Below are 25397 nucleotides of genomic sequence, written 5' to 3' on the forward strand. Positions count from 1 at the left end.
AGGCTCACACATACTCTTTACAATATTATGAAATTTTAATATATTTGATATATTTAATTTTGGATAAAAAAGAAATAAAATGTCAGCTTCATGCAAAAAAAAAGGAATTGAGCTAGGACTATTTTGTAAATTTGTAAATATAGACTTCCCCCTCCCCTTTTTCTTTTTTACCGATTTACAATGATTTGCCTCATTCAGTAGAGTTGGTCTAATAAAGATGTATTTTTACAGCTTGTCATCTTTATCTACTCATTTGACATTTTCCCCATATGTCCAAAATGCTGAAGGAGAAAGTATATGAATGATAGGTCAGAATTGTTTTTCTTGAACTCGGGGCAACACAACATGGGGCATCCCCATATTGACATTTTCATTAGCGTTGAGATTTGTAGAATATTCGATATAAAGCAAAGGGTGTGAGATTACTCAGAAGACCACAGGCTCATATGACCAAGAGCCACACTATGCACTTTTTCTCAACTGGACATCTCTATTCGGCCTTTTGCTTATGTTATCTTTGAACACTTACTCTCTGTGATGAATCCTATGGATGAATGTTGAGCCCTCTCAACAGAGGAGCTAGTTGCCAGGTGGTGAGATTTTTTTTTAAATAGAAAGGCAGAGATTTTCTTTATAAAATTTTCTTTGTGATTGCCACAGGCCTTGATACTAGGTGTTTGGATTTCTTTTAAAATGTTGTTATTCGAGTGTAAAGCTATATTTAATTTCAGTTAGAAAAATGAACATGCCATTTCTAGTTCCCAACTGTTGTATGTGAATTTGAGATACATGGCACACCTGATTTTGAACCACACCTGAGTTTAATTTGTTTAAATTTTTGGGGGCGCCAAGTAGGGCATATTCCCAAAATACCATAGACATGAAAAGAACAAGTGGACCAAAATAAATGGTTGGAACTGAGGGTTCCCCTTGCTCTTGAGCTTGTCACTGAACAAGCCTGACAGCTTGCAGAAAGTTCTTGCTTAGAAGTGTAACATCTTGTGACCTCCCTGATAAAATTATCCTGTCTTATCCAGAAAGTTCACCTTCTTCCACTGAGCAGTCAATTTCAGGAGCTTGTAGAATATTAAAAGAGGAAAAGTGGACACCCTCTAGCCATTCCCACTCAGATTTGTAAACTGTAATGAGAAGACATGAAACAATCAGACAACATGTAGCGAGAGTTTTTACACAGAATGGTTCTGTTTCTGGAATTTATATAAAAACTAGATACAAAAGATACCATTGTAGAATTCTTAATAATTCATGAAATTTGCAAACAACGCCAAAATGCAATGATAAAAAAACAAGTACATGCATCATCTGGGGGAACTCCCTTCCCTACTTTTTCAATGAGATTACTTAGTTCCTGAATCCTATGTTCTGTTTTTTGGTTTTACTCTTGTTTTGCTGAAGCAAATAGCTTCTTGAAAAAAGATGCAGAGAAAGGAAGCAAACAAAGTTATTTCAAAAAGTATTTTGTGCTACTGAAAAATAGCTTCAATCTATACTTTCACTTAGTGATCTGATTGGATATTGAATCAGTTTGATAGACATTTTCAGTTCAAGTTTTGAATGCATCATGCTGTTGACTTCCAGTGCCCAATGTTACCTTTGGAAAGTCCTTTGCCATTATAGTTTCTCATCCTTTGTATATAACCTTATGTTAGGGTTCTGAAATTTTAGTCAATGCCTTCATGGGATTACTCTTTAACTTAATACACTTAGTTTTTTGATGACCTCTTTAAAATCTAGAGTTCTAAGTCCTTTGGTTCTGAAGAATTTTGTCATATTATTTTCTAATATTTCCTCTCCCCCCCCTTCTCCTTGTCTTGAATGGGACATTTGACTTCCTGGACTGATCATCTAATTTTCTGAGAAATTCCCTCAATTTTATTGTTCAATTATTATTTTTATTTTTGCCATCACATTCTTTGAATTTCCAGGAACCCTTTCTTTCTTTAACTTGTGCTTTTATACTGTTCCATATATTCAGTAGTAAGGTACTTCTATTCTATCTCTAAGTGTCTTTCTATTTTCATTTGTCTTTTATAGCTGTATTTTGTGCAAATTTCTTAGTATACATGGGATAATAGAAAAGAACAACACTTGGAACTAATATAATATTGTATGTTAATTACACTACAATAAAAAGAAATGAAAGAACCAACTTTTGCCTTGGCTGCTATTGTTGATCTTTGCTATTATTATGTTTGGGGGACAATTAATTTTTGCTAACTTCTTTATCTTTCTTTAGTTTGTTTTTTCTGTTCTTTTTTCTAACATTTAGTAGAGATGTTTAGCTTATTAATTTTCAGACATTCAATTAAAAGTTATGCTTCTGGTGGTATGCAAAAAATAAAGAAACCTCAAATTGACTTCAAGTATATTGTCACTTTAATAAATAAATGCAAAGGAAGTGTTTAATAAAATTTAATATCAATTCATGGATATAAAATAAAACAAGACAAAATGAAATTATAAACATTCTTAACTTCAAAAATCATATCTATAAGATATCATTCTGCAGATATTATAGTTAATGGTGAAATGTTCAAAGTATTTTCTTCAGAGCACTTGGATGGCTCATTCAGTTTACATTTGCTTTTGGCTCAGGTCATGATCTCAGGGTTGTGGGATCAGGTCTCTTTTCTGGCTCTGCACTTAGCTTGGAGTCTGGGATTCTCTCTCTCCCTCTGCCTCTGCTCCTCTCCCTGGTGTGTGCATTCTCTCTGTCTCTCTCATAAATAAATAAATAAATAAATAAATAAATAAATAAATAAATAAAATCTTTTTTAAAAAAGTATTCTTTTCAGATCAGCAAGAAAACTAGACTGACAACTAGCATTCCTATTCATACTATTCTAGACAAGCTGGTACAACAATAGCAACAAATGCCAATCATAACAAGTTAAAAATATATAAAGTTATTCATAGTTTATTCCCTATATTTAAATAAACTAAATGAATCAAATACTTAAATATCTAATCAAAAATATAAAAATCTGGAAAATCATGAGATAATTTCTTTATTTTTTTTTGAGATAATTTCTTTTTGATACCAGGGTGAAGGAGGTTTTCTTAAAACTATGTCAATGGCAACAAATAAATTAATAACTTCAACTGCACCACAATGAAAATCTTCTGAATGGTACATGCACACATACACACACAAGTTCATTAAAAATTGACCTAGCATTTTTGCCTCTGGGAATCTATCTTGTGGATATGCCTATACTCAACAAATGACATTATGATATTGTTTGTAATAGTCACATCTTGAAAATGTGCATTGAAATATAATTACTATTATTGAAAAGAATGAGAATACTCTCTGATAACATTATATCCAGGGTATATATACTGGATATATACTGCTAAGTTAATAAGCCAAGATGCGGAACAGCATATATGTATATTATAAAATATATAAATCATATAAAATATGTATATATATAAAACAAACCAATTTTGTGCAAGGAAAGGAAAAATTAAGAACCATGTATGTTGTTCTTCTTTATAATTGCGTAAAGAAACACTGAAAGAACACCGAAGAAAAAAATAAAAGTAGTTATCTATAGAAGGTGGAAATGAACAAGATGGGTGAAAGACTTCTTAAATTTGAACAATTAACAAATTGGAAAGAAATATTTTGCCAAACATGAAGATTTATTTTAAAGCTATGGTAATAAATACAGTATAGTCATAGAATGGAGATAGACACATAGACTAATAGAACAAGTAAGGAATTCAGAAACCCAGCTATGTACAGATAAATATTTGATGGTGGTAGTAGGGTAGGAAATGTTCAGATTCACTATGTTTCTATGTGCTTCCCCACATTTCTCTCACTCTGTCGCTTAGACTGAAGCTATGTGACTAGTTCTGATAAATAGGCTATAAGTAAAAGTGATATGTGTCACTTTCAAGCCCAGGAAGTTCTTGAAAGAGACAAATGAGAAGCCACTAAGGTAATGGTAACATTCAGTTTCTTGTTCTGGGTAGAAAGTATGAAGATTTTGAATGACTATGTTTCCTTAGAAGGTACATATACTATTTCATATATACTTTTGTATTAGAGTTCTCTAGAGAAACAGACCAGTAGGAGACATACATATATGATATACATTTATTATAGGAATGGTTTACAGGATTATGGGGTCTGAGAAATCCAAGATCTGCAGTGAGCAAGCCAGAGACCTGGAAGAGCGGATGGCGTAAGTTCCAGTCTGTGTCTGGGTCAGGAAGCAGAACAGGACCCATGTCCCTGCTTGAAGACAGCCAGACAGAGACAATGAATTCTTCCTCACTCAAGTCTGTTTTGTTCTAGTCAGGCCTTCAAAGGATTGGATGAGACCCATTCACCTTGGGGAAGGCGATTAGTTTTACTTAGTCTACTGACTTAAATGTTAATCTTATCCAGAAATGCCCTCACAGATACACCCAGAATGATGTGTGATCAAATATTTGGGCATCCTATGGCCAAGACAAGTTGACACCTAAAATTCATCACCACAAGCCCACTCCTTACCCATAGGCACTCAAACATGTCTCCTTAAACAATACTCAGTCTCCAAATGAAGGTAATCACAAAGTCATAATTCTGTCTGTGGTGATACAAATCTCCTGTACAACCAAAAACACAGGGTCTTTCCCAGAAGAGAAGGTAATGTCCTTGACTAATGTTACTCTGCTCCTTGATATCCTACAACTTAAATGCTATGGTGTAAAACCAACAATACTTAGATACCATGATTAAAATAAAACATTTTATGTTACATGATAAAAGAATAAGAGAGAGAGAAAAATTAAAATATTGGTGAGTCTACATGTTAGTCAGCTCAGGCTGCTATAACAAAGTACCACAGACTGAGTGAAACAAAAGACATTTATTTCTCATAGTTCTGGAGGCTGGAAATCTGAGATCAGGGGACCTGCATGATGAGGTTTGGTGAGAGATCACTTCTGGGCTGCAGATTGCTGATTTCTTATATTTTTCAAGTGATAGAAACAGGTAGGGGCAGCCCTGGTGGCGCAGCGGTTTAGCACTGCCTGCAGCCAGGGCTTGATCCTAGAGGCCCTGGATCGAGTCCCACGTCAGGCTCTCTAGGTGGAGCCTGTATCTCCCTTTGCCTGTGTCTCTGCCTCTCATTCTCTCTCTGTGTCTCTTTGAATAAATAAATAAAATTAAAAAAAATAAAGAAACAGGTAGCTGGGTCTCTGGCTTCTTCTAAAGACACAAATTCCTTTTGTGAGGGCTTTATCCTCATGACCTAATTACCTCTCACAGGCCACATCTCCAAATACACTGGGGATTCTTTTTTTTTTTTTTTAAGATTTTATTTATTTATTTGAGAGAGGGAAGGAGGGAGGGAGAGAGAGAGAGAGAGAGAGAGAGAGAGAGAATGAGTGGCGGAGAGGGATAAGCAAACTCCCCACTGAGCAGAGAGCCAGACACAGGGCTCAATTCCAGGACTCTGAGATCATGACCTGAGAGAAAGGCAGACACTTAACCAACTGAGCCACCCAGGCGCCCTTATATTAGAAATTCAAGTTTCAACATATGAATTTTGGGGGGGTGGAGGAGAAACAAACATTTAGTCCATTGTGCTGCACACACACACACACACACACACACAGGCAAACAAAACATACATAAACATAGAAAAGAATGAGGAAATACTCATGATAATTGCAGTCCTCATTTCTATGTGGTAGTAGCGGGTATTTATAACTATCTTCTTCCACCATCCATTTTGTATTCCCTTTACTTTCAGCAAGCAACTCAGCTGGTCCTGGTTCTTTACCTGGTGGGGTGTTTTAAACCTTCATCCCTGAAGGGTCCAGGTCATTAGTGGTTCTGCCTGTATTGGTTGTTGTGGTTTTCCATTGACTTTAATCACAAGTCATGATAACAGTAAAATAAGTCCTAAAGGGTCTCCTGAAAAAAAAATGAAAGAAGAAAGAAAGAAAAAAGAAAGAAAGAAAGAAAGAAAGAAAGAAAGAAAGAAAGAAAGAAAGAAAGAAAGAAAAGAAAGGGTCTCTTGTATTCCTGACCTTACCTCAATTATGAAGTAGCAGTTCAATTTTCTCTGAGCAGTCTGGGTCAATCACCCTAGCCAGCACCATAACTCTCTTCTTTGCCCGTTGATTCAGAGAAATGAGGAGTCCAAAGTGGCCAGATGTCACTTAACTTCCAGTTCAATGGAGTCACTGCTGTCTTCTGGTGGAAGCATTCCTTACTCTGGAGCTAACCAGTAGGCCTAACCACTAGGTCAGCAGAACATAGAGTCATGAGAACAAGAAGCAGAAGTTTTGCTAGGACTAGATGTCCTAGGCAAAGAAAATATTATCAAGTATTATTTGCATATCATATTATGTTTTATTAGTTGGTACATAAAAGATTTTTTACAATAATACTTTTATTACAGATTTATCCTTTTTGACAATATGAAATGATTTACTTTATTTCTTTAATGATTCTTAACTTAAAATATTTTGTCTGATATTATAATTTCCACTTGTGCTTTCCTTTGTTAGTGTTTTCTTGATAGAGGTTTTGTTTCTTATTTTATTTCTAAATTATGTGTGTAATTTATAATAAACATTACTTTTAAAGCATTTAATTTAATTATCAAATTTTACTCCTTTTAATGGGCAATATAGTTCATAGTCAAAATTTACTATCAAAACAGTATGGCTGACTTTACTTCTGCCATTTTGTCTTATAATTCCTTGTTTTATACTTTGTTTTATTTATTCTTGTTGCTTTGGTCCATTTGCTTTTACTATGTAAACTCTTTTGTTTATTGTTGTTTTATTTAGCAATTTAGAAGATAAAGATCCTGCCTTGAATTCTATGAGTTGTTCATTATAGTTTTTCAAAGCTGTTAGTGGCAATAGAGGGGATGTGGGGGAGGTAGAGGTAAATGGTGGTGGACGTGATGGAGATGGTGGAGGTGGAGAGAGGATGGAGATGGTGGTGGTAATAGAGGTGGTGGTGGTGGTAGTGATAGTGGAGGTGCTGGGGTGATAGCAGTGGTGGGGGTGATGGTGGAGATGGTGCTGGTTGTGGGGCATGTGTATGTATGCATGCATGTAAAGAAAATAATGAAGTGACTATTTCTTTTTTTTTTTTTTAAAGATTTTATTTATTCATTCATGACAGACAGAGAGAGAGAGGCAGAGACACAGGCAGAGGGAGAAGCAGGCTCTGCGCAGGGAGCCCGACATGGGACTCGATCCCGGGCCTCCAGGATCAGGCCCCGGGCTGAAGGCGGTGTTAAACCGCTGAGCCACTGGGGCTGCCCCTGAAGTGACTATTTCTATAAAGGCTGAAACTTCTACATAGTTTAGGCCTCAGCAAGGAAACAAATGCTCTGATGAGCAAATGTAGGCCTGAGAAAGGCTTCAGTGCTCTCCCCTACTCAGGGTCTGGAAAAAGTAAGGTGAGCCTTTAGCAAGTATGATTTGCTTCAAAGTACAGCTGCTGGTTGCTGGATTCATTTCACAGGACAGCTACAGCACAAATTTAATTGTAAGTAGAAAAGACTCTATAAGCTTTTTAGATGTTATTGAATGGAATAATAGTTGGATCTTTAAAATTGAAAGGTACATAATTTCACTGGGTTATAGTGTTCAGGCAATATGCTAGTTTTATATTGTTAAGCCAGGCCTGGGTAGGCAGTAGTACATTTGCTGCCTCAAAGTCTGGATTTGTATCAGTGATCGAGAGGATTCTCCTTTGATTCATGTGGTTCGTCCACAGCTCTAGTTACGTGGTCTAGGATGGACTTGGAATTAACCAATGCACCTGCAGGAGAAAACTTCCTTAGGAGTTGGATTTCTCAGGCCTAAACAATTTCTTGTAAAGAGGCAGTGGAATCAGACATAGGGTCCAGGGCTGAACATGCATGCTGGAGAGAATATGTGGAGCTGATGACAAAAGTGGCCACCGTGGCATATATCTATTCTTGGCCCAAGAGAGCAATGGATCAAATGTGACTCTGAGAGGTGCAAGATGCAGCAAGAGCTTTCCCCCCAAGACATGGCAAATGTGCACAAAATTACACAAAACTGGTAAATGTTCCATGAATTAATTTCAAGCTAGGAGAATTTTTTCCCTCTTGAATGTAAGTTCTCAGGTTTTATATTCTTGACCAGCTGGCATCCCATTGTGGCTGAAGTCAATATAATTTTCTCCTTCCATTTGACATGTTGTGTGCTGCTATGGTTTTTGACAACGCTAAGCGTTGAATCCTATGAAGATAATTTGGCTAGAATGATAACTGAGAGGTGAGGGGTGGCTTGTTCTCTAAACATTGTTGATGTGGGATTAGTGATGAGATAATATTGCATTTCTTATTAGATCATTAAATGCTTTATAAATAAGGCCTATGTGGTACATGGCATCAAATTAAGCCAAGCTGTGAGGCTCTGGAAATGATTGCACACATTCCAGTGAGAAAGAGTTCAGGCTACTGAGAGTACTTCACCACCACTCAGGCTAATAGAACTGTCCTCCCTGACACTGAAGAAAATAATAAATTTGAGGGAATAATGATTGGTCTTTAAATTGAAATTTTTGAACTCTGAAATTTCACTTGTGAAATTAAAGACATTTGACTTCGGATTTTACTATTCTCATGTTTTAATAGGGAAGAATGATATTTAAACTTAAATGTTTGTTTTGGAGTTTGATGATGGGGAGGAGATTCTCTTGGCACCTGTATAGGGATGGGATTTCTATTAATAGAGTTACTTTATATGTGTTTTATATTGAGCTTTGCAATGTCATTCAATTTCATTCCAGTCAGTTGCTTCTCAGTGGTGGGTACATAAATCCCACATGTATAAGTCCATTGACTTGGTCCTTTGCTGTAAAAACAATGTCAATCAGGTGCATTGTTAGTTGAGCTGAGCCAATATGTTGATAAATGAAGCATTGACTAAGTCAACGGATGGTGGCAATGAAAGAAGGGAGAGGTAAATCCCTGTCCAGAGGGAGTCTCTGTCTCTCCAGAGAACAAACTGAAGCTCTTTCCATAATGGAAAAGATCCAGTGTAATCAAGCTTCCATTACTTATCTGGCTGCCCTCAATCTGTTACGGTGCCAATTTAAAAAATCAACATTGGTCTTTGTTATCAGCCATTTGGGCAGTCAGAACTGGTGGTAGTTAGATCTGCTTTGTGAAGGAGAAATTCACGTTATTGTATGCATAGCCTCTAGCTCTGGCATCACTGCCATTTTGTTCATAAGCCCATTGAGCAGGTACTGGTGGGCTTCAAAGGGACTAATGTACATCCTCAGAACAGATCATCTTGTACCACACTTCACTGAGAAGATCCTATGCAGTCAGCACTATGGGGAGTGTCTACGTGAGATACAATATTCTTCCTGAGGTGTGTTCTTAAAAGTCTATATCCATCTATGTGTCAGAAGTCTTGTCACAAATAGTCATTCTTTCCTTCCAAATCCCTAACAATCCAGTCAAACTGTTACTCACGTCCATGGATCAGTATACATGTTAAACTGTTATGCACGTCCATATCAGGTACATAATTGTGGCCATCTTTCCTTCATTTAAAATATTCAGACAGATAAAAGTTTTGTTCTATTCACCCTCCCTCCTCAAGAATATCTATGACCCTATAGGACTCCACGTCGTCCTTAGTTTTGAACTCTATATAAACCAGATTCAGTTTTTTTCTTCCTCTCAGTTGGTCATGGAGAACTCATCATTAAGCCATATATGTGGAGTAAGGGAGACATGGTATAGCAGTAGATGTAGGAGCCCCGGAAGTACAAGCCTGGTGCTCATAAAAATTACTAGTGCCTTGGGGCGCCTGGGTGGCTCAGTCAGTTAAGGGTCCAACTCTTGATTTAGGCTCAGGTCATGATCTCAGGGACCTGATATCGAGGCCCAGGCATGGAACCTGCTTAAGATGCTCTCTCTTCCTCTAACTCAACCTCTGCCACCACTTAGCCACATGCATGCTTTCTCTTTCTAAAAGAAAAAAATAATTACTCGTGCCTTTAGAACTGCTTTATCCTGATCTTGTTTATAACTGTTCTTGATGATGTAGTACTGCTATATTCACACTCAAATTTATGTCTCGGAGGATGGGATGAGAGCTAGTTCATGATAGTCACATGATCATGTACTATCCCATGGTCAGGAATTCAGATTGTTCCAGGGTTCAGTAGTCAGGAATTGTTTCTGATCTGTGTGTGTGTGTGTGTGTGTGTGTGTGTGAGAGAGAGAGAGAGAGAGAGAGAGAGAGAGAGAGAGAGAGAGAAATCAAGGGTGGGGGAAGAATTTGTTTGCAGAAAACAGCATCAATTCCCCCAAATCCCTGGGGTTCTGCACAGTGAGTCTCCTATCCAGGATCCATAAAGACTTCTCAGATGCTACAGATACTTTGAATAGAATTTATTTGCTTGGTTATGAAGCCCAAATGGCAGAACAGCTTGCACTGTAGCCTGGACCAGCTGGAAAGTTTTTTTTCTTGATCTGAACTCCCATTCAAAGCTGTCATTCTCACAGGATGTTTGGTAAATGGGTCAAAACAGCTCACACAAAATTACTTTCTCTCCAAAATCTAAAGAAGCATAAAAAGCTTTATGTTTCTTTCTTAGAGGAAAGAGGCACAAGATGGAATAAATTTTATTTCACATTGTATTGTTTGTCATCTCTAGCCCTCAGGACCTTCTAAAACTTCCCTGACATGACAGATATCTGACTTTGTTGTTGTTGTTGTTAAATTCTATGCTGACTCACATTTGTGATGCCTACTATTCTTGCTCACCTGGTACTATTGGCTCACCTTCACTGGTAGCTTGAGCCAGCCTGTATCCCATGGGATGATGAAACAATAGGTCCTTGAGAAGGAAACAGCAACAGAGAGTCAGAGAATGAATGTGGTTCTAACCAGAATAGTGAAGATGCATTGCTGTCACCGACAAATGACAAGAAATTCTTTTGGTCTTCACTTAGGATACAAGAAACAATGATTACATTGGCAGCAATTTGTAACTGTGTTGACTTACTGCAGTAAATGGATCAAATCTGGGCTTCCATTGCCACTAATGTCACTATCTAATTTCATTTGGGGTAAATCTACTTTCAATCTCCAAGTCACATCTTCCAGCTTTGCATGCCATCAAGGAAAGTTAAATAAGTATATATAGGAATTACCACAATTTCATCTCTCAAGTCTGTAAAGAATGTAGTAGTGTTTTGCTTTATTCACCTTGTGGGGAGGAACAGCATTCTGTGAGCTCTCCCACTGTGATGGCTCTTGATTCATGTTTCTGGGAGACAATGAGATCTAGGGATTTTATTTTCAGCTATGCATTTAGAATCTTGGTTTATAATATATATATAATATATATATAATAAACTATAAATATATAATATAGAACCCAGATTCTATATATATATAGAACCGTAACAAATCTGGGTTCTATATTATATATATTATTATATATATTATATATATAGAATCTGGGTTCTTCATCCTGGGGGATGCAATGAACAAATTAATGGAGTTCCTCACCCCACTGTAATATAGACTTGGGTATACCTATAAGCTGCAAGTTTATTTATAGCTTATATATATATTTATAGTTTATTATATATATGTATATAAACTATATATACTATATAACTATATATACATATATATAAACTATATATACATATATATGTATATAAACTACAATATAGGCGAGTATATGTATAAACTCCAACTCTAATGTGTGGACTTATGATGGTGTCTGGGTCTATAGAGATTGGCATTAACTCAGGTCTAACAATGACCAAAAGGTATGGGTATTTCCCTTCACTGCTGTATGTTCACGCTGATACATAATTGCTGGACTCTTTGGAAAGGCCAAAAGGAAGATCAACAGTACATACTCATGGCAGTGTCACAGGATCTTTGAAGGTATCCAGATTCCTTTTAATTCAAGGGCTTCTAGGTTTGTTTCTAGGTTTGGAAAGGGGTAATGAGCTGGGCTTCTCTATCATTACAATTCACATCTTATCTCCATTCAGATCTAGAGGTTTTATATTTTCAATTACTTAGATGAAATGGGACCTTAGGATATCTCCTGTCCAATTTGGTCTTAAAAATCTATAGTTATATATCCACTGCCACAGATCCCTATGGTTAAAGCATTGTGGCTACCACTGTGGCTTGCTGCTAACCACAGTAACAAACAGCAGCCACCCTGTCTATGGTAGTTGCATATTGTTGCATGACCTCTCTCACTTCTAGACTGATTTCCACTGGAAACCTTGACCCCAATTCAATGACAAGATCCCTCTTCGAGGTAGACATTTACAGTTCCAGCCATATACTTGCTAACCTATGATTTTGAGAGACAGAGATATACACAGTTAAGATAAAGTGAACAGTCCCTCACTGATGATTTTGAAAGTATTGGAGTGCTCGTAGCTCATTTTTGTTTGCTTCTTGGTGAGTGAATGAGTCAGCATAGCTAAAGGCACAGACTGGAGGACATCAGGCCTCTTCTATAACCTGAATTTGGCAAAACTTAAGGAGGAAAGGCAGACTCACAGACAAGTTCTATTTCAAAAGCAATAGAACCGGTCCATGGGTTGAATGCATAAACAAGCTGCTAGATTGGACTTATCTAAGATAATGAAAGCCTATAAGTTACCATGCAGGTAGGTGCCCAGAGTTTTAGGATCATAGCAACCAAATAAGATCTACATGTCTTATCATCAGGGTAATCTGATGCTCTTAGTTGGCAAATTTGGCACAGAGCACAAAGACATAAGGCTTCAAAATACCTCAAACAACTCTGTTGAGCCAAGGATCAGAGAATAGTATTTCCCAAGGGTGATGGTGTACTTCTGCATGGTAGCGTCACAAGTTTCTATAGCATCACTTGGTCTACCCCCACCCTTTTAACACGGAGAGGATATATAATATCGCATATTGCACTTGCTTGGCATAACTTTCAGAATGAGTTGACTTTCTTTGGTGCAGGATGATATTAAATAGAATGTTTGTTCAAGGAGTATTCTAGAGATAGGTATGCAGGGGTTATTATCTGGTTCAGCCTTCTGTTTCCTGGTACAGAGATGAGAAAGCTTTCCCAATCACTGGATTGATTACTATACTACCGTATATGAGTTTTCCTCATTTTTTGCTCCATATTGCCATTGGGAAAAGTAGAAAATGCACAATCAAACACTGATGTGTGGGTTTTATTAATGTACCGTTGAGAACCATACATAAAGGTCATATTTTCAGATCTACAAAACTGACAAAAGAAATGTCCTGGTTGTACTAATAGCAATATTGTACTATAGGACATATGAGACCAATGGACATACAATTTTGACAAACAGAATATTAAGATCATTTCTGGAGGAGACAGTGGATCCTTTGACTACTAAATTGTATTCTGTATATATTTTCTGTGCTGTGGAGCAATTTACCACAAATTTAGTTTCTTAGAACAACACATATCTATTATCTATTTCTGTAGGCCAGAAGGGCAGGCATGGCTTAACCAGGTCCCCTCCAAGGCCAGAGTGAAGGTGTTCACCAGGTTTAGGTTCTTATCTGGAGGCTCAACTAGGAAAGGATCCACTTGAAAGTCACTGAGATTGTTGGCAGAACTAATTTTCTTGTGGCTGTGGGACTCATAGCATCTTCTTCAAAGTGAGCATAGAAGAGGGTGATGGTTAACTTCATGTTTCAATTTGGATAGTGTTTTTGGATGACTTTAACATTTAAATCTGTGATCTTTGGGTAAGGCAGATGGTCCTCCATAATGTGAGTGGGCCTCACCCAATCAGAGAAAGGCCTGAAAAGAACAAGAAGACTGGCCTCCTGGAGAAAGATTAAATTTTCCAACAGATTGCCTTCTAACTTTACATGTATCAAAGGGTCTCCTGGGCCTCCAGCCTGCTGGCCCACACTGCAGATTCAGACTCACTAGCTTCCATAATTATATGAGCCAATTTCTTTTTTTTTAATGAGCCAATTTCTTAAGCCAATTATAAGCCAATTCCTTATAATAAGGAGATTTTAATAATTTTATATATAATTGTATATAATTTTGTAATTTTTAAAATTTTTAATTTAATAAAATATAAATATATTTGTATATATTTTTATATATCCTATTTATCCCCATAAGAGTCCTGATTAATAGAAACCTCAGAGCCAGTCAGCTACCAAGATGAATTCTTATAAAATGTACAATGTTTGGTAATCAAGAGGGTGATTTCCCATCACCTTTACCATATTTTGTGGACTAATAGCAATAAACACTAGTTTCAAGTCTGTCTGCCACATCCTGTATACCCTTAACTGAAAAACAGTGTGGAGTAACTGAACATTGGGCAAAGCCACAGACATATTCTAGGTTCTCAGCTTAAGATCTACATCACCTTGAGCATTTGTCAGCATGGCAAAGGAATCTCCAAAAGAGAGGAACCAAATATGCTGCCCCAACGAGGGTGATCTGGCTATTAGCTATGGAAATGCAGGAATTTATAGTTGGAGTTGTGGACAACATAGTGTGGGGATGGAGTGAATCTCTCCCCTGGAAAAGAGAGGAGGAAAGAAGTAGGAAGAGTGACCTACCTTTCCAGCTAGAAGGGATGGTGCCATTAGTACCTTCATGTTTCAGAATACAGAGATTTTAAGAGGCCAAAGGAGATTCAGTCATAGGATAGGGAGGAGAGTGAATCCTACAGATGTTGCCAGCTTTTAAGGATTATGGAATTTGATCCTACACAGCCTCAGAAGTAAGAGAGTCTACCCCTGGCAGTGTGATTCCAGGGCAGACTCAGACTATACTATGAAGTGGCCCATCTCAAGGTGCCTCACCTGGGGCACGGAGGTCAAGATAGCAAGAACAGAAGGTGCTAACATGACAAAAGGGGCAGCAAACCTAGTGTCACTGAGAGTGGCGGCAAAATTTCCATCACTAAGGAGAGAATGGGGTTTAGAAGAGTGTAACCATTCACCTAGCACTTTCCAATAGGGCCTTCCCCAGAAATTCGGTTTTGTTGCCAACAGTGGAATGATCCATAAATTCTGTATTATACTGCTCCGAACCGATGGAAAATATGAAAATTTCCCTCACAGGATTGTTATGAGGATTCAACAAGATAGAATATAAAAGTTTCCAGCGTATATTAAATACTCAGTATATACCATTTTCATTTCCAATCAATAAAAAGAAACATCCAAACTGATAACCCTTTATGAGACTGAGATCATTGAATTGACTAAAATATTTTTACTTAAGGTAAGATTTCCATAAATACAGACAGCTAAAGAAATCTATTCAGTTTTATGGGTTTTTTTGGACTCTAAGCTCTTCTACTTCCTTCATAATTTGCATGTAGCTAGAATTTGATTGACAGATATGTCAAAACATACATAAACAAAGGCGTATGTTTTGCCTTTTCCTGTTGAAGTGGATAAGGGAGAGAGTGCTGGTGGGCTGGCCTGAATTAGGATAAGATTTTGGGAGACCAAATAGACTTACTGTGGACAGTGACCTAAAGCCACCCACAAAAGGTGAATCAGAGTACTGTTCAAGGGATACTAACAAGTACGAGGTATGGATTGTCACCAACGACCGAGAAAGGAATCAAGAAGTTAACTAGAACACAATCCATTGGAAAAAGAGTAAAACCTTCCAGGCAAGGCCAGCTTCATGGGCATGTGATCCACATAGTCATACATGGCCTCACACTAATAAAGATTCTGTGCTTGGTGTAATGATCTGCCACTGTCATCTTGAACTTCATAATTTTTCAATAAGGGGCCTCTCATTTTCACTTTGCACTGGACTCTTCAAATTTAGTAGCCAATCCTATATCCAGGGTCCAGACCTTTGATAAAGATGATGGACAAAAGATCAAGTCTCCTGGCAGGATGGCCATGTGGACATTGAAAATAGGTAAACGCTACAATTCATCTTGAGCAAACTACTATTCAATGTTCAAGGTCCAGAGTTTATCAATTGGAAAATTCTCAAAGATTTGTACCTGTACTTTATTCATTTTTTTAAAGTATTGCTACTACTTAGATAGTTCTTCAAAAGATTCTTAATGGTTCCCCTTCTCTGACCTTCCAGAAGTTATTTGTGACTCTATTTATTAGTCTCCTTATCAGCCTGCCAGAGTGATTAAATTAATGGGAAGAGCTATGAGCATTTTACGGGGAAATCAGTGTTATACAAATACACACACACACACACACACACACCCTGTGTTAATATCCAAAAATAGAATTCTGTTACTTTCCATATAATATACAAATGAAGGCTTAATAATATGTAAACCATCACTCTGTATATATTTGTGCAATGTTTTGTGAAACCCAAACTTGCTATTTAGGTATATTTTTAGACATGGTTTCCAAAGGCATTGACATGGCCGATTAAAAACAGTGTAAAACAGTATCTAGGCAGCAAGAATAAATACAAATGAAATAAACAGGCTTATTTATTTATTCTTTTATTATTAGATGGTTTCTTCACAGCTATATACAATCTATTCTGAAAAGTCGTAAGTAATGTCAGCATTAGTCTTCTGACAGGAGTTTTTTTCTAGGTTGTTCTCTTTTTCTGTCCTACACACACAACACACAGGCATACACACACTCTCATAGCTTCACACACACATATTTATAGTTCATCTTTCTTCTCTCATCACCCCTGTTTAATAGCCTGAGCCATCAATGGAAAAAATAATAGAAAAAAGTGGCCCTGTAGCAAGAGTCCATAAAGATAAATTTACGTTTTTCATTTGGGGTTGAGAAGTAGCATGAGACTTGCTATATTATAGCACATCCCCTAGGCGATGCTCTCCTATCATTCCAGTGGGTGGAGGTGGGTTGCTTGGAATGCAGCATGTCACGATGCGTACTTTCTTACCTCTAATGATCCCACCCAGTGAGGTGACCTGAATTAGCCTTGTGGGACAGAACAAGGGTGGATTATCTATGTGGGCATATTTCATGCCTTGATAAGCACAAGCTTAATGAATCTCATGACCTCACCTAATTATTTTTTAAAAAAATCAACAAGTAAATATTTTACCTATTACGCTGTCTAGCAGAAAAGAGACAAAGGGTTCATTGAGAGGAGATTAAAAGTCTATCCCAACCACCAACACAAAACGAAGGCCACAGGCAACGTGTTCCAACCAGATATACAACAGAAAACACAGTAGCTATTACAGCCAGAAAGCTACAAAGGTAGCGCCCTGACTTTTCTGGAGAGTATGTGGATGCTGTCCACCATCCTCCGCCCCCTCTGGGGGATGAGCCCTCCGCAGCCAGAAGGAGCAGCAGCCCTCACAGTGCAGGTGTTTCTGAGTCATCATAGAAGCAGGCAGACAACCCACAAAGCTATAGTTGGTGAAAAATGAGATTTTTAATCTGTTTCTTGACGTAAAGAGTCTATTAAAACTGTTTCCTATGAAGTGAAATCTGTGCTCAGTCATCAACTAAAAGATCTTGAATACTCTCCAAATGGCCGCAAAGTAGCTTTTCAAATGTCATCTCACCATAGCTGTCAACATTTTTGTTCTCCCTTCTCTGTTTGCAGGTTATTTTATATTTTCTTCTCTTACCTGTAACCAGTTTGGTCTTAGACTCAGAGACTGACGAGTTGGCCAGCCCTATTATTCCAAAATCACAAAAGTCATCATATTTAAAAACATGGAAAGGACATCCATTTCATAGGATAAAAAAATGCCATTTCACAAAAGAAAAAAAGGGCATTCATTCCTTTCAGACATAAGATAGCACTTGGAAACATTCTGTTGAATTACAAACATCCTTTGATGTAGAACCAAATAAAATGAAGATTTTCATAATATAGCAATGAGCAATGTCTTCATAGCAATATTCCTTTTTCTGTAAGTCTTGCTAGTATTCGCTAGGATATGAAGATGCCAAAAGTTGTTGATATTTGGATTTTAGATGTTTCTTAATTCAGGAAAGCTGAAATAGCTAAGTATTTTTATCTTTATTACTTATTTATTTTGTGAAGATTTTATTTATTTATTCATGAGAGATAACACAGAGAGAGGCAGAGACATAGGCAGAGGGAGAAGCAGACTCCCTGTGGTGAGTCTGATGCAGGACTCAATCCCAGGACCCTGGGATCATGACCTGGGCCAAAGACCGATGCTCAACCAGGTGTCCTGCTAAGTATTGTTAGCATTTAGTTGTATTTAAGTAAATATTTTGAGATTTTTCTCAAAAAATTTACTGAGCCACCCAGGTGTCCTGCTAAGTATTGTTAGTATTTAGTTGTATTTAAGTAAATATTTTGAGATTTTTCTCCTTATCAGAACTTGTCTTAGGAAAACGATAGTTTAAATAAATGGCAACTTACGGTGATAAGGTAATATACATTCAGGCTTGTGTTCACATATATATATGCACACGTATATTGCAATACATACATGATGTATATATATATGCGATATGTATGTTCCATATAACGTTTAGAGTTTTCTAGGTTGGTTACTAGTTCAAGTATTCTGTTCTATAGATGAAGATCATGTGTCAGGTCATAGGTCACAAAAATAGATTCGGAAAATATTCATCATCAAGACTGGTCAAACTCAGTCTTTAGTGTGTAAAGGTCTGGGGCAAGGTGCAGGTCCAACTTCTCTATCTGACTTGCTGGAAGGCTCCTAGTAGTTGCTGAAGATCACGGCTTTGGTTTTCTCATCTCAAAGACAGAAGTGTACACTTCTTTATTTACACACTTCACAGGATTATTTTTGAGAAACAAGGGAAAAGTTTTATGTGAAAGCACTTTTGAATCTATAAAATATTTCACAATTTTTTAACCCATGGCAATATCTATTATTTTGAGAAAAAGAAAGTGGTTGAATTCTAACATAAACTGTTAATGTGAAATCAAAGAAGGCAAAAAGTAAAAGAGTCATTCTAATTATAGGAAAATGATTTCTTAGAAGACAGAAATTGTATTTTAAACATAATAATATTTAGAGACACCTAATAAATGTTAGGTATTTTTCAACTTTCACAAAATAAGACCATAGCTAAAATTAGGTTAAGAAATGAAGACAGTTTTCTTAAATGTTTTTTACCATGGAAAATCAAACACAAGAGGGCATCCCTACATTTGTCTAAAAAGATTCCCCCAAATGGATTTCATATACCTCATATGTGTTTTTCATTTGATCTAATAGCTCCTTATATGCCTGAAACAGAGCATGCTTCCTAAAATTTATTAGTCCCAAATATCATAGTCTTTTCACATAATGATCTTCACATACTATCCATAAAATACTCTCCCTCATGAGGCTGTAACTCCTTTTTTGGCTTAAAAATAATTTCAACATACTTAGTGACTTAAAGTTAGAAAAATCTAATGGAGACTAATGTGTATTGCACAGGACATAAAGACTCTGAATTTTAAAGCTATAAAAGATAAACCAGCAATTGCACTGTTGGGGATTTACCCCAAAGATACAAATGCAATGAAACGCCGGGACACCTGCACCCCGATGTTTCTAGCAGCAATGGCCACTATAGCCAAACTGTGGAAGGAGCCTCGGTGTCCAACGAAAGATGAATGGATAAAGAAGATGTGGTTTATGTATACAATGGAATATTACTCAGCTATTAGAAATGACAAATACCCACCATTTGCTTCAACGTGGATGGAACTGGAGGGTATTATGCTGAGTGAAGTAAGTCAGTCGGAGAAGGACAAACATTATATGTTCTCATTCATTTGGGGAATATAAATAATAGTGAAAGGGAAAATAAGGGAAGGGAGAAGAAATGTGTGGGAAATATCAGAAAGGGAGACAGAACGTAAAGACTGCTAACTCTGGGAAACGAACTAGGGGTGGTAGAAGGGGAGGAGGGCGGGGGGTGGGAGTGAATGGGTGACGGGCACTGGGTGTTATTCTGTATGTTAGTAAATTGAACACCAATAAAAAAAAAAAAATCAAAAAAAAAAAAAAAAAAGATAAACCAACCCAAAGCTCTCAAATCTCTTTTTTGTGCTGATCCCTTCTTCCCATTCTGCTCAGCTATTACGCAAACCCCAATTCTGTCAACAGGTCTAGAGGCAATGCAGTTTGATCTAAGGTCCCTAAGGAGGGGATCTGTAGTCAAAATCTTCCCAGGTCTGAGGTATGTGAGGAGCAAGTTAATAGAAATTATACATAAGTCGAGTTAGAATAAAAAAACACAGAAAGCTTACTCTCCACCCTCTATCTGGAACAGAACTTTGGAATGTACAGGAGTATTCAGGCATACCTTATTTTATTGTGTTTGCTTTATTGCACTTCACACATACTGTGTTTTTTATGAATCTAAGGTTTGAGGCAGCCTGTGTTGAGCAAGTCTGTCAGCATCATTTTTCCAACAGCATTTGCTCACTTCATGTCTCCGTGTCAGTTTGGTAATTCTCATATTATTTCAAATGTTTTCATTATTACTATATTTGGTATGGTGATCTGTGATCAGTGATCTCTGGCGGTACTATTATAACTGCTTTGGAGAGCCACACCCACACCCACATAAGACCGCAAACTTAATCAATAAATGTGTGTATATTCTTCCAATCTCCATCTCTTTCCCTTTCCTAGGGCCTCCCTACTCCTTAAAACAAAGTGATATTGAAATATAGCCAATTAATAACCCTACCATGGTCTCTAAATATTCAAGTGAAGAGTCGCACATTTCTCACTTTAAATCATAAGCTAGAAACGATCAAATTTAGTGAGGAAAGCATATCAAAAGTCAGGATAGCACAAAATGTAGGCCTTTTGCATTAAATAGACAGCCTAGTTGTGTATGTGAAGGAAAAGTTCTGGAGATTAAAAGTGTTACTCCAGTGGACATACCAATGATAGAAAAGTGAAACAGCCTTATTGCTGGTATGGGGAAAGTTTTAGTGGTTTGGAAAGAAGATCAAACTAGCCACAACATTCCCTGAAATCAAAGCCTAATCCAGACAAGAGCAAGGGCCTGACTCTCTTCAAATCTAAGAAGGCTGAAAGAGGAGAGGAGCTGGGCAGCCCGGTGGCTCAGTGGTTTAGCACTGCCTTCGGCCCAGGGCGTGATCCTGGAGACCTGGGATCGAGTCCCACATTGGGCTCCCTGCATGGAGCCTGCTTCTCCCTCTGCTTGTGTCTCTGTCTCTGTCTCTCTCTCTCTGTCTGTCATGAATAAATAAATGAAATCTAAAAAAAAAAAAAAAGAGGAGAGGAGTTGCAGAAGAAAAGTTTGAAGCTAGCAGAGGTTGTTTCATGAGATTTAAGGAAAGAAAGCATCTCAACAACATAAAAGTATAAGGTTAAGCAGTAACTGCTGTTGTAGAAGCTATAGCAAATTATCCAGATCTTGCTAAGATAATTAATTAATGTGGTTATACCAACAATAACAGACTTTCAATGTAGATGAAACCATCTTCTATTAGAAGAAGATGCCATCTAGGACTTTCATAGCTAGAAAGGAGAAATGAACACCTGGTTCCAAAGATTCAAAGGACAGGATGACTCTTAACTAGGAGCTCATGCAGCTGGTGACTCTAAGTTGAATCCAGTGCTCATTGACCATTCCAAAAATGCTAGGATCCTTAAGAATTATGCAAAATCTACTCTGCCTATGGCCTCTAAATGGAACAACAAAACCTGGTTGATAGCATATTTGTTTATAACTGAGTTTACTGAGTATTTTAAGCCCACTATTGAGATCTATTACTTTGAAAAAAAGATTACTTTTGGGGTACCTGAGTGGCTCAGTTGGTTAAGTGTCTGACTCCTGATTTCAGCTCAGGTCTTGATCTCAGGTCTTTGGATCAAGCCCTGTGTCAGTCTCTGTACTCAGCACAGAGTTTGCTGGAGATTCTCTCTCTCCCTCTCCTTTTGCCCCTCCTCCTGCTCATGCTCTATAAATAGATAGATAGATAGATAGATAGATAGATAGATAGATAGATAAAATATTTTAAAAAGCAAAAAAGATTACTTTTAATACTGCTCATTGACAATGCACCTGTTTATCCAAGAGCTCAGATGAAGATGTACAATGAGATCAATGCTATTTTTATACCTGTTAATATGACATACATTCTGCAGCCCGTGAATCAGGGAGTAATTATGATCTTCAAGTCTCATTATTTAAGAAATACTTTTCATAAGGCTATTGCTGCCATAGATGATGATTCCTTTGATGGAGCTGGGCAAAGTAAATTGAAAACCTTCTTGAAAGAATCCACCAGGAAAGAACATTTGTGATTCATGAGAAGAGATCAAAGTACCAACATTAACAAGATTTTGAAAGAAGTTGATTCCAACCCTCATGGGTGACTTTGAGGGGTTCAAGATTAGTGGAGGAAGTAACTCCAGACATAGTGGAAATAGCAAGAGAACTAGATTTAGAAATGGATCCTAAAGATGGGACTGAATTGCTCCCATATCATGATAAAACTTGAATAGATGAGCAGTTGCTTCTTAAGGATGAGCAAAGAAAGTGTTCTCTTGAGATGGAATCTACTCCTATATCCTGAAGCTACTCTGAGGATTGTTGAAATGACAACTAAGGATTTAGAATACTACATGAACAGAGGTGATAAAACAGCAGCAAGTTTTGAGAGAATTTGCTCCAATTTTTAAAGAAGTTTTGTGGATAAAATGCTATCAAATGCCATCGCATGCTACAGAGAAATTGTTCATGAAAAAAGAGTCAATCCATGTGGCAAACTCTATTGTTGTACTTTTTTTAGATTTATTTATTTATTGGAAAGAGAGAGAAAGAGAATGAGTGGGAGGGGCAGAGGGAAAGGGAGAGAGAACCCCAAGCAGACTCCATGGTAAGCTCAGAGACTCACAGGGTTTGATCCCAGGAACTTGATCATGACCTGAGCTGAAACCACGAGTTGGATGCTTAAGTGACTGCACTACCCAGGTGCCCCTATTGTTGTCTTATCTTAAGAAGTTGCCACAGCCTCTCCAACCTTTGCAACCACCACTCTCATCAATCAGCAGCCATCAATATGGCAGCAAGATCATCCACTAGTAAAAAGATTATGGCTCACTGGATGCTCACATGATGGTTAGCATTTTTTAGTAATAAAGTATTCTTAAATTAAGGAATGTACATTTTTGGCATATTACTGTTGCATACCTAATAGACTACAGTGTAATGTAAACATAACTTTTATATGCACTGGGAAACCAAAACAATTTTTGACTTGCTTTATTGAAGTGAGTTGGAACAAAACTCACAATATCTTCAAATTATGCCTGCGTATTTTAATAGGGAAATATAGACTGTGCGTGTTGTGTGTGTGTGTGTATGTGTTTGCCATGTGTAATGTCAGTGGTGGCAAGTGCTAAGATATGAGACAGTGTGATAAGGAGTTGCTATTTTGGGCAGATTGTTGAAGAAGACCTTTCTGATAAAATGTATTGCAAAGAACTCTGTGATAGTATTTAAGAGAGCAGAAATATAAGGTACAGAAGTTACAGCATATTTGATATCCCTGAAGATACATAAAGATGCCAATGTAGCTAAAGCAAAATGAACGAGCAGAACCCTGGTAGGATATGAAATTAGAGAAGTATCAGGGAACAAATTAGGCAGAGCCTTGTTGTTCCTTACGAGGAGTTGGCTTTTATTCTGTATTTTTTTTTTAAGGGAGGAACCAATGGAAGATTTTGAGGAGATAAGTGAGCTGATCTGACATTTTCTTTTTAAAGATTACTTTAGATCATGTGCAGCAGATTGATGACAGGAAGATGAAAAATATCTCTTAGGGGACCGTCCTAGTGTTGCAGGTGAGAATTGATGGTGGGTTAGACCAGGTTAGTAGCAGAGGAGATAATGAGAAATGGTTAGATTCTGGATACTGTCCAAGGATCTGTTGAGGGATTAGATGTAGAAAGTGAAAGAAATGAAGGAGTCAAAAGTGACTGTAATGCACTTGGCCCAGGAAATTGGACAAATCGGACTGCCCTAGACAGACATATGGAAGACTGGAAGAAACAGCTTTCAATCAGAAGATAAGGCATTTGGGTTTTCTGAACTGCTTATTAGGTACACAAGTGGATGTATTAAGTAGGCAAATGAATATATTAGTTAGGACTTTGAGCATGAATCAATTGTAGAAAAATTAAACTGAAAAGTGTTTGGATTAGATAAATCCTTCTGGGATTTCAAGATAAATTAGGGGCCCTAGTCTTGGAAAATTCAGAGACTCTTACAAAGGAAGCTAAGAATGAATGATCACTGAATTAGGTGGAGAAGAAAAAAAGAAAGAAAAATTCTAGATTTCAAGTGATAAAAGGTTCTAGGAAGACAAAGTGATCAGTGGTATAAATGTGTCATATTGGTCAAATTTATTAACATAAAATTATTCACAAAATATTTTTTTGATTATTTTAGTCTCTGCCGAGTATATACTTATGTATATTTCTTTGATTTCACATACTGGGGTTTTTTTTTTTTTGGCATATTTTCTACTATTTTCTTGACCAAACTGGCCATACTAGTTTTATTAGTATTTTCAAAAACTTTATCATTTTTATGCATTACATTTTACTCTAATCTTGCTCCTATTTTTGTTGTTATATCATATTTCTACTTTCTTTTGGTTTAATCTTCTGTTCTTTATCTAACTCAATGGTTCTCAACTGGGGGTAATATCTCAAAGGAACAATCAGGAAATCTCTTCAATTTATTTTTTGGACCTGGCATCACCTCAGTAGTAAAATCAGAAAAGAATCATGTAAGAAAATTAAATTATAGGCCAGTTTACTCATGATGATCAAAGCAAAAATCCTAAACAGAAAGTTAGTCAACCAAACTAGTAAAATAAACAAGGAAAACATAACAGTGTTGGGTGTAACCTAGAAATTCAGGATTGGTTTACCATCAGAAAATTAAATTGTGTATTTTACCTTATTAGCAGATTAACGAAGGAAAAGTATGTGATGCTTCCATAGATACAGAAAAAAGTTTTTAATAATTTAACATTCATTTATGATAAAAGTACAATAATAATAAACATGGGTAGAAGAGAATTTATTTAACTTTTTAAAGAGCATCTAAAATATTACAAACATTAACCATGAAATATTAAAAGCATTTTTTTTAATTTGAAAAAAACCCACTACAGCCTCATCCATTTAAAACTGTAATGTATTAATACCAGTAATAAACCCAGAAAAATGTATGTGTAATAAAAGTCATAAGTATTAGCAATGAAAACATAAAGTTGTCCGTATTAGCACTTCTCAAGGCTGTTGATTTAGAATGCCCAAGTGGACTGTCAAAAAATTATCAAATTGATGATAAAATTTAGCAAATACATTGGTGATAAAATTAAATTA

At 36.9% G+C, this 25397-nt stretch overlaps 2 long non-coding RNA genes across 3 annotated transcripts in view; one reads left to right on the plus strand and one right to left on the minus strand.

Annotated features, from left to right (window-relative positions):
• LOC112661757 (uncharacterized) overlaps window positions 1–25397 on the minus strand; it is a 43852-nt gene that overhangs the window by 10367 nt on the left and 8088 nt on the right. For both annotated transcript variants that reach the window (XR_007407642.1, XR_003137941.3), the window contains exon 3: window positions 6063–6270. This is a non-coding gene — a long non-coding RNA (uncharacterized LOC112661757). The remainder of the gene's footprint in view (window positions 1–6062; window positions 6271–25397) is intronic.
• The window catches only part of LOC112661756 (uncharacterized), a 30960-nt gene that overhangs the window by 1340 nt on the left and 4223 nt on the right, over window positions 1–25397 (plus strand). The window lies entirely within an intron of this gene.

Source organism: Canis lupus, chromosome 31 (genome assembly GCF_003254725.2).
Source record: "Canis lupus dingo isolate Sandy chromosome 31, ASM325472v2, whole genome shotgun sequence".
NCBI lineage: Eukaryota > Metazoa > Chordata > Mammalia > Carnivora > Canidae > Canis > Canis lupus.